Below are 11202 nucleotides of genomic sequence, written 5' to 3'. Positions count from 1 at the left end.
ACTGGACAGCCACATGTAACAGAGTGAAACTCAAATATTTCCTCATACCATTTATAAAAATAAACTCAAAATGGATTACAGATCAAAATGTAAGACCTGAAATCCTGAAAGTCCCAGAAAATAAATAGACAGAACAGTCTGACATAAATTGTAGCAATATCTTTTGGATCTTTCTCCTAAGGCAAAACAAATCTAAGCAAAAATAAGCAAGTGGGACCTAATTAAACTCAAAAGCTTTTGCACAGCAAAGGAAACAATAAACAAATAAAAAAGACAACTTACTAAATGGGATAAATTATTTGCAAATGATACAACTGATAAGGGGTTAATATCCCAAAATATATAAACAGCTCTTTCAACTCAATATCAAAGGAACAAACAATCCAACTTAAAAGAATGAACAGAAGATATTTTTCCAAAGAAGTGATACAGATGACAAACAGGCACATGAAAAGATGCTCAACATTGCTAGAGAAATGCAAATAAAAACCACAATGAAATGTCACGTTACATCTGTCAGAAGAGGTATCATCAAGATATCTGCAATAATAAATGCTGGAGAGGGTGTGGAAAAAAGGGAACCCTCATATACTGTTGGTAGGAATGTAAATTGGTATAACCTCTAACGGAGAACAGTATGGAGGATCCTCAATAAACTAAGAATGCAACTACCATCAGATCCAACAATTCTACGTCAGGGTATATATCTGAAGAAAATAAAAACATCAGTTTCAAAATATACATGCACCCCAATGTTCACAACAGCACTATTTATAGTAGCCAAGATATGGAAGCAGTCAAAGTGCCTATCAAGAGATGAATAGTTAAAAAGATGTGAGACATATATGTAGATGCTATATACATATCTATACACTACTATGTCATACAAAGAATGAAATTTTGCCATTTTCAACAGTATGTTTGGACCTGTAAAGCATTAGGCTTAGTGAAATAAATCAGATAAAAACAAATATTGTAAGTTATCAGTTATATGTGGAGTCTAAAAAACAAAATGTATTTATATAACAAAACAGAAATAGACTCACAAATATGGAGAACGAACTAGTAATTACCAGTGGGCATGTCTAGGAGAGGCATATAACAAACACGCAACTGATGCTGTTTGTTACTGTCTCTATTTTGCAGACATGAAAACTGAGGGACAAGGGGTTACCAGCCAACCTTAACCACTCATAACAAACAGTCAGTAAATAAATAAATAACTTAGCTAGAAATGATAACTATGTAAAGTGTGATAATATAAAGGATTATGAAAGATGTAAGGTGATGGGGATGTAATTTCCTAGAGCTTAGGGAGTAAAAAGTGAATAATAGGTGAAATCTGAGTATTCTCTTGAACTACATCACATACAATCTTGTAGGTCATAGTCAAGAGTTTTAATTTTTTGTGGATGTTACTGAGAAATTTTAGGGAAATGGTTTCATCTGATTAAGTTTTTAATAGGTTACTGTGACTAGTGTAGAAAAACTGGAGGGGCCAGAAGTAAATAGGTATATCACCTATTATGTTATTCAGACAACAGAAGATAGTTGTTTGAACTAAGGTAATAGCAGTGGCTATAAATTCCTTATAATCCTATAAGTTTCTGTATGATTCTTTTCCCCTAGATTGTTCAAGGACAGAGAAGTTGGTCACTTTAAGTTTCTGTATGATTCTTTTCCCCTAGAACATTCAAAGACAGAGAAGTTGGCCACTTTCTGGCTGACAAACTCATTCCATTAAAATCTGTTGTCAACATTAGCTGGGCATAAAGGGACACGTGTGTCCCTGGGCAGCCTTCGGTCTGTTCCCGCCTGGCAGCCCTCCTCAATCCCACTCACATAGAGGAAAGATGGGTTTCTCTGTGTCCCCCAAGGAAGTTCTTTTGCTTTTTTATATCTTTGCCTGCCCTCATTTCTGAGGTATTTACTTTTAAACTCTGACATTCAGAGAGGGAAAGAAAGATAAGAGCCACATGTTGTAATGGTAAAAATGAAAGAGAGTTGAAAATATATCACACAGTCATAGGTCAGAAGAGAGTCCAGCAGAGTGGTAAAGACTATGTAAGGATTCCTACTGCCTTTTGCTATCTTTGATTCAGATACCATTTCCTGACCTTCATTTGCAGGTTGACCAGGACACAGGGGGACATGCTATACACAGGAGATCTCAACAGGCATCAGTGTTTGACCAGGGGACCAACAACTGAGAACAGAATTGCATAACTTCAAACGACAGATGAAAACCAAGCACGGCCATAGGACTGGAGGCGCTGGAGTGTGGTCGAGTTCCTAGAGCACTTGCTGAACTTGACATGTAGCCTGACCTTATGTAGCATAGTGCACGCTCATCAGCACACAATTTCAAAATCTGGTGTTTGTGGATATTATCCTGGACCTCTCCAGTAATTTCAGATCTGTTTCAGTATTTAATTTCTCTGTTCTTTTTATATTTGCTTAATTCCTCAAGCCCTCTCCAAGGACCCTGGATCTAACTTATCATTGGCTTTTTCTACTTGAGGAATCTCAGTTCTTGTACTTCTCATAGCAGAGTCTCTCTGAATCAACTTCTCATTATCTCTAGCTGGTCGGTGCTCTTGTTTGCCCTCCTAGTATTCTATTCAAGGAGAAATAGGAGGATTCAGATATTGGGATGTAGGCACACACACAAAAAGAAATATACCTTGTTTCTTGAATTGGCTCCAAGAAGGGTACTTCTCAAAGAGCACGTCATGCGTCTAATTGTTAGAGTTGAAGCATAGGATAAGAAAATGATTCTTCTTCAGGCTAATCTAGTTTTCCTGAGTTGTCTGTTTTATGACCAGACCAGAGAACTGATCATAAAATTAAAAACGAGGCTAAATCTGTTTCAGGAATCACTTGGCAACAGATGTGGAGAGTTGGGCAATTTAGAACTTTTTTTTGTGGACCATTTTTTTCTTTTTTTTGTCTTTATTGAATTAGTTACAACATTGCTTCTGCTTTGTTTTGGTCTTTTGGCTACAAGGTATGGAGGATCTTAGCTCCCTGACCAGAGATCAAACCCACTCTCTGCAATGGAAGGCAGTCTTAACCACTGGACCACAGGGAAGTCCCGAGTTGGACAATTTAGAAGGCTGAACACACAGAAAGTTTACTTATATTTGTGTGTTACTGCCTCTCATTTTCCACAGGAGGGCGTATAGGCTTGGGAAGACAACACACTCACAGAAAAGGTGCTCTTTTAAGGAAACCTTTCTTTTCATATTTTTATTATCTATGATTTGTAGTAATGTTTAAACTTATAATGAAAGGACAGTACAGTAATAATTAATTAATAATTTCAAATAATCATTCTAAAACCCCAAATTCTATAACTTAAGCACAATTTTTTTTCTTTTCAGTTTTTTTTTTTTATTTCATCTAGTTAGAGAATGATCTGTGTATAATTTGTGTATTGTTTTGCATTTATGTGTGTGCATGTGCACATATGTGAGAAAGAGAGGAAGAGAGAGTATGTGTGTTTGTTTGTATGTGCTAGTATTCTGCCATTTCATAAAGAATATCAGCATGGATACTTCACATTTTTCTACAAAATTTTCAGATGTTTGTTAGTTTCCTTTTACTTCCACGTCAAATTATTGTAAATTTAGGTCTTCACACCACGTAAATTTATCATCTCACAGTTCTGTAGGTCAGAAGTCCCAGGCTGGGTTGACTCCTCAGCTCTAGTTCTCAAAGCATCAAAATCAAGGTGATGGCAGGGCTTACTTCCTCCTGGAGAATGGAAGAATATGCTTCCAACTTCACTCAGATTGTTAGCTGAATTCAGCACTTGTGATTGTGGACTGTCACATGCATGTCCTTACTGACTGCTAGTGGGAGGGCATCCTTAGTTCCTGGAGGCTTCTCTCTGATCCTGCCTGGAACGTATGTATCCTAGAGTAAGTGCTATACAATGTTTAGTAGCTCAGTTGTGTCCAACTCTTTGCAGCCACATGCACTATAGCCTCCCAGGCTCCTCTGTCCAAGGGGATTCTCTAGGTGAGAATACTGAAGTAGGATGCCATGTCCTCCTCCACGGATGGAGGACAAGGATCAAACTCAGATCTCCTCATTGCAAGTGGATTTTTTATCATCTGAGCCACAAGGGAAGCCCAAGAATACTGGAGTGGGCAGCCTATTCTTTCTCCAGGAGATCTTCCCAACCCAGAAATCGAAGCAGGTTCTTTACCAGCTGAGCTACCAGGGAAGCCCTAGAATATGTGATACCATGTCAAATTCTTCTGACACTCGGAATCTCTCTGAGTTCTTCTTCTGTCACCTACCTATCTTCTACTTCTTCTGCTGATGTCGCTCTCACTTCAGCTAGAGAGTTTTCTCTGATTTCAAAGGCTTATGTGATTAGATTGGACCTGTTTAAATAATTCCAGATGATCTTCCTTTTTAAGACTTGTGACCATACTTACAATGCAAAACCTATTTTGTTGTGTAGGTAACATATTCACAGATGGACACTTTTATTTTGATTGAGAGAATTATACATCCTGTCAGTGTATGCATCATCAGTAGCAACTTCATAATCATGTTAAAATAGTTATGTTTTGGGTTTGGGTTGTTTTTTGGGTTTTTTTTTTTGCTACACTGTGTGTCCTGTGGGATCTTGGTTCCTCAACCATGGATTAAACCCAAGCCCCCTGCAGAGGAAGCACAGAGTCCTAACCAATGGATTGCCAAGGAATTCCCAGCAACTTCATAATTGTAATGTAACAGGATATTAAAGAATATGTTCTTAGGACATTTAGTTGTTCTGAATTTTGTGTTTTGCAATTATAAATGATTCCTTATTACCTAGAACTTTTGCATTATTTCCTTAATCAAATATCAAGGAATGATATCACTGTGTTGTACAAGGAAGCACGTTTTTTTTCAGATTATTGCTGTATTGACTTACAATAAGTTTATACCAATTAATAAAGTTCAGCCCTAAAAATTTACCATTTTATAACTACCTACCCAGTACTGAGGCATAAATACATTTAGAGGTATTTTTCAAGTCAAAAACTGCTGATAGTATTAAACTTTTGTCAGATGTATATTATGATTTCTGTGACCTCCTTTGTGAAGTACCTTAAGTACTATTTTCTTAATTATTTTTGGCATCTTGATGCTTTATATAAGCTACTTAAAATTATAGCAATTATCCACTCATCTGTCATCCATAGAAAAATATTTTCCTATGTAAGTTATTACTCTATTTTAGGTTAACATTTTTCAATGTAGATAGTATAATCCTTTTAAATATTCAAATTTATCATCTTTTCCTTTGGTCTGATAATTTTTTATTCAAATCTGGATAAGTTATTAATTCTTCACAGATCCTATTTACTTATTTATTTAGTTCTTTAATTCATCTCTTACTAATGTACGTGTAACATTTTGATCTACCTTTCAAGGATTGATTTGCATACTTGGCATTTTTCAACAGAGGGCAGCACTTTGCATTTGTTCTGCCTTGTGGGTGCATATTTCAACCACAGAACACCAAATGTTCTGAAATCTTGCTCCTGCATATACAGTGAACAGCATGTACAAGAGCATTTCTATGGAAACAAAGGATGTATTTTCTTATCACAGAACTTCTGGGAGATCCTTAAATCTACTTTGAAATGCAATAAATGCTCTTTAAATCAATAATTTTGGTGAAAATAATAAAGAACGAGTGCATGTTACAAAAAAAAAAAAAAAAAAACTGAATCAGTTTTAGCAGAAGACAGCGATGACCGATTTTATCCAAACCTTTAGTACAATCGATTCTGACTGAATGACTAAGCTATTAAGGCTTGAATCTCCTGCAGATAATGTAACCAATTTTTTCAAGAACTGCAACTAAAGCTTTATTCTATATATGATTTAATTTTAAAATTTTACATTCTGTTTTTAATCTTCATAATAAATTCAGATCAGTGTCATAGCTCACAAGGTCTTTTATATTCTAGTCCAGGCCTCAAAATTCAAACAAGTGTTGTCTATTTTAGTTTCCAGGCAAAGTGAGTGTTTCCCACCCTTGTATCCTCATTCTGTTTTCTGTCTGTGTGTAACTTTCTTGTTATACCTCAGGCTCTACCAGGACCCATCTTTGCCTTATTGCCACTATATACAGAACTTGAGCACATCAGAAAGCACATAATAGGCATTCATTAAGTAAGGAACGAAGAGATAGTGAGATTTAAAATCTTATGCTTATTAGCTTGGTAATCCCTTTACCCTCCTGATATTTTTAATATTGTCTAATATAATAAATATGTACATAATCCTGACTTTGTCTCATTTCAGTAAAAATTATATTAGTGAATAATGGGCCTTTTCCTTTGGGGGATTTTATGGAATTTAGATGATTTTGTAGGATATTTTGCTATTGTTGATTACAATAGATTAATGGAACTGGGAACTATAATTCCATTAGAGGCTAACGGGCTTAAGTTACATTCACTCTCTGTTTTTAAATGCATCACGATTTTAGGTCCATTAAGCCTGGAGGTGAAGTCGCTCAGTTGTGTCCGACTCTTTGTGATCCCATGAACTGTAGCCTACCAGGCTCCTCCATCCATGGGATTTTCTAGGCAAGAACACTGGAGTGGGTTGCCCTTTCCTTCTCCAGGAGATCTTCCTGACCCAGGGATCGAACCTGCCACGAACCTGCAGACACTTTACCATCTGAGCCACCAGGGAAGTCCAAAAAAAAGTTGCTCAGTCGTGTCCAACTCTTTGTGACCCCACGGACCCCCTATACAGTCCATGGAATTCTCCAGGCCAGAATACTGGCGTGGGTAGTCGTTCCCTTCTCCAGGGGATCTTCCCAACCCAGGGATTGAACCCAGGTCTCCTGCATTGCAGGCAGATTCTTTACCAGCTGAGCCACATTGGAAGGACTGATGCTGAAGCTGAAACTCCAATACTTTGGCCACCTCATGCGAAGAGTTGACTCACTGGAAAAGACCCTGATGCTGGGAGGGATTGGGGGGCAGGAGGAGAAGGGGACGACAGAGGATGAGATGTCTGGATGGCATCATTGACTTGATGGACATGAGTTTGAGCAGGTTCCAAGAGTTGGTGATGGACAGGGAAGCCTGGAGAGCTGCAGTCCATGGGGTCGCAAAGAGTCAGACAGGATTGAGCAACTGAACTGAACTGATGATGTTCTTTATATTTTTATGAAAGTTAAGAAATTCAACCGAGTTTAAAATGTATGTCTTATGATTTTTAAATCCTCTTTTAAATATACTTATATTTTTTTATATTATTGACTTTTCTTATTTTTTTCTTAGACCTGTCCAATTTTTCTAGAAATAAGAAATATTAGATTTTCTTGACTTTATTTTTTCATTTTACATTAAATTACTTCATTTAATATTTATGTAACTAATTTGTTTCATTTATCAAGATTTGTCATTTTACCAACTTCTTCATTTTCTTTTTCTCTTTATTTGTCCAGGGAAATTTACTACCCAACATTTCGCTTTTGAAAAAACCTTATAGCAGGGGGTGCATATTCCACAGAGAATGAGAGAAGGAAGGGATGGAAGAAGTTCTTGTATCATAATTTAGCATGACTTCTTTGAAAAAAAATAGATCTGTCTTTAAGACAGAATGGCTCAAGGAAAATTGAGCCATTCCCATGCATGGAAATCCACAAGATACACGCCGTAGCAAATGTACCTGTGCTCCACCATCTTAGAAAGCACAGCCTGGAGGCACACAATTCCCACAGCTGGGGACACTGTTCTGCAAGCTGCTGCCCTTCCCAGAGTGCATTTGCCTCTTTCTTTCAAAGCCAGCCTGGATATCAGGAAATTGACTTTTCACCTCATCCTTCTATGCTACTGAACTGTCCATCTTTTCCAGGGCTGGTCCTGAGAACCTGGATGGCTGTCTCTGAAGTCATTTTCCATATGGCATCATCTGCCTTTTCAAGGATCCTGGGAATGTCTGCACTCTTTTTTACTATAATTTAAAATCAGCATGGAGATTTGGGGGCAAATTGACTCCTCCATAGCCACCTTCTTTTTTTTTTTACCTTGGCCACACTGTGGCATGTGGGCTCTTAGTTCTTGACCAGGGACCCAACCCATGATCCCTGCATTGGAAGCACTGAGTCTTAATCTCTTCATAGTCAGGGAAGTTCCCACAACCTTTCTTGAGCTTCAGGGCATCTCTGGAATGATGGCTAACCTGCCTGTTAACCTAACCCAGGGCTTTCGAGGTGGCTCAATGGTAAAGAATCTGCCTGCGAGTTTAGGAGACAGGTTTGATTCCTGGATTGGGAAGATCCCCTGGAGGAGGAAATGACAACCTACTCCAGTATTCTTGCCTGGAGAATTCCATGGAGAGAGGAGCCTTGCGGGCTATAGTCCATGGGGTCTCGAGTCTGACACGACTGACAGTGACTAACATACTCACGCTAGTTGGAAGGCATAGGTTTTAGTTATTTTTCAGTGATTTTCCTTAAGCTTTGAAGATATAAATTGGCCTCAACTTTTGTAACAAATTTAAGGAAGTCTGTTTCTATCACACTATCAAATATGCGAGGCATTTGCATGTTTAATTACATATTTAACACACCCTCTTCTGCTATCATTGTGATAGAAAATTTGTTTTCATCGAAGCCATCAAAAATCCCTATTACTTTGATGTATATCTAATAGTTGACTTTCTAGCATATCATCAACGTCTGCGGTTGCTGGTTTCCCCCACAACTCACTTCTGCATTTATTTTTCTCATCAACGTATATTTACATTTTTTTTTTTTTAAGTTGCATACAGTTCAGAGGGTTGCAAGGAGTCAGGACACGACTGAGCAACTAAGCAGACAAGCAGGGGACGGTTGGGCGGGGGTAGGCAGGCTAGGGGCTCACCGTGCCCAGAGGACAGAAGAAGATAAGCTCTGCTTGAAGGGCATCAGAACACAGGAACAGAAACCACCAGACCCTTCCGCCATATTGCAGTTGCTGCAGAATTTCTGAACCCTCCGAGACAGCTATGTTTGTCCCTTTTTGTCTCATACGAAGAAAGGTCTTTACACTGTTCTTCTCCTCCCAGGTATAAAGAAAGCATACGTACCTCACCCAATCAGCAAATGACTTGCAACATTTCTGTCCTGTTTCATTGTTTCCCGGCTATAAAAGCAGGAAGATGTCCCATGTTCGTGGTCGGCTCTCGCTTAAGCCAGTGCACTGTTCTAACAGCATCTCCCGCTCTAAAAGACTATTCTCTTTCCTTCTGTCTCTTGTCTGGAAATTTTTTTCCAGCCCCTGCACAGAACACGACAGGGCTGACTGGGGGGTTAAGAGGGCAGCAAGCCACAATGCCGCGCCCGTGGCAGGAAAGAGAATCCAAGGTCAGGGTCGCCCTCAGACCACACGGCACCTGCACCATCACGTGACCTTCGTGGATCTCGCGAGACTGTGCGAGCTCAGGCGTCCTGCCTGCGACACTTCAGTGAGGAACTTGGAGTGATGAAGTCCGTTAGGCTTGGTATATAGGAAAATGTATTTATTTTCTTTTCACTCCTATTTGGCAGCTTACAGAATTCTAAGTTGTATTGTATTTTAAGCACTTTGCATATTATTCTGTGCTTCGTCACCGTCTTAGAAATTCTCTCACCTGGTCGTTTTTTTAAATTCCCTCTCCTCGTCTATTACTCCTTGTGTTGGATAACAAACTCCATCATCTTGCGGGAAGCCACAGAGAATGAAAAAAAAGGAGGTATTGGAAAACAGATGAAGATAGGCAAGGTGCTGATGGCCCTGAAGTTCATCAATTTATAGTGTCCAGAGAGGGGAGCGGAGAGAGACAACTGCTTCACATTTGGGCATTTTTCAGGCTGGTGTGGCAGAAGGATGAGTCAAGTTTGTGAGCGGAAAATTCTGCTTGTAAAGGGTTAAAAGACCTAATTCTGATTCAGGAGGGATAAAAGTGAACTCAGAAAAGGAGTGATTGTACAGATTTATGTACTTTACTTCTGTTACTGAACCAAGCTTAGGTTCCTTTGTCTGTGGGCAGTAATGCCAATCTATCCACACTAGGTTGTGGTGAAGGATAAACACTGTGGTGCAGCGTTTATCTGCTGGGTGCCAGACCAGCAAGGGGTCTAGGTAGCTAGTGCTTAAAGACCTTTCCCCCAAGGCTTTCGAGGAAAAGTTTTTAAAGACAGGGTAAGAGGGGTGTTGTGGGCTGTGTGATTGACTCATGGTCTTTCTTCTGGTGAGTGATGAAGTACTCTGGAGTCAACATCGTCCATCTTCTGTTTCCAAGCCATCTGGAGTCCATATGCTTGTGAGCAGCACAGAAATACCTGCAAAATAGCTCAGAGGATATGGCTCAGAATATTATCTATAGACCCTGAGGAGAAACTAAATGTCCTTGACCTTTTTAATGGCTAAACTGTTATTACTTTGTCTTGTTTGACTGTTTTCCTTTCTTTCTGCATTTTCTCAGTTCTCTGATTAAGTTTAGTCTTTGGAACTCCTGGAAGATCTAGGAGGCTAAAGTTTCTCTACAGACAAGAGTCAGGAGGAGGACATGGTGTCAAGGGCTGGGGCTCTCTTGCCGGAAAGTCCCATTGGGTCCTGCTTGGTTACACTTAGAGCATGTTCTGGTTGACTCCACATTAAGAAAATCCAGTGCTGAGAAAATTTAAATTCCTTCAATTTTCTGGAAACTTTAATTTTCATCTTTAGCCCTAGTTCAGCACTTTTTCCCCCCATGCAGAATACCCACTGCAGAGATGATCTGATCATTCTCTATGGGCAGTCTTTGATCCCCACCCATTGGATCCAGTTGGAAACAGACATTTTGACTTATTTCCTCAAAGAGTCTTGATGCCACTTGTCCCAATGTGAAATAAATGTGAATAGACTGGGGGAAGACAGATGGTCATGTTCACCATAGTAAAAACTAGGATTTGATTAATAGGTAAATATATTCATATTTTTTAAAGCAAAAATATATAAAACTCAAACAGAAAATTTTTATTTCTTATTTCTTCAGCTCTGGCTCTGATATATCCAGTATCTGCAGCCCTGGCACTTAGTAATTTATTCACTGTCTGGTTCTATCAATCTCTCAGTTGATTCTCTCCTTTCTACACATACCCTGTTCACTAATCTTTGCGTCTTAGTAAGAAAGAGACAGGTTCACTCATATTCTTTTGCAATGGAAACT

General features: G+C 38.9%; 1 long non-coding RNA gene across 1 annotated transcript in view; it reads left to right on the top strand.

Annotated features, from left to right (window-relative positions):
- The first annotated feature begins 9436 nt into the window (after positions 1-9436).
- Positions 9437-11202, top strand: part of LOC110146652 (uncharacterized) — a 39572-nt gene continuing 37806 nt past the window's right edge. The window contains exon 1 of the long non-coding RNA XR_002316604.2: positions 9437-9513. This is a non-coding gene — a long non-coding RNA (uncharacterized lncRNA). The remainder of the gene's footprint in view (positions 9514-11202) is intronic.

Source organism: Odocoileus virginianus, chromosome 28 (genome assembly GCF_023699985.2).
Source record: "Odocoileus virginianus isolate 20LAN1187 ecotype Illinois chromosome 28, Ovbor_1.2, whole genome shotgun sequence".
NCBI lineage: Eukaryota > Metazoa > Chordata > Mammalia > Artiodactyla > Cervidae > Odocoileus > Odocoileus virginianus.
The sequence above is the reverse complement of the archived record's forward strand: the minus strand, read 5'-3'. Positions and strand labels throughout refer to the sequence as shown.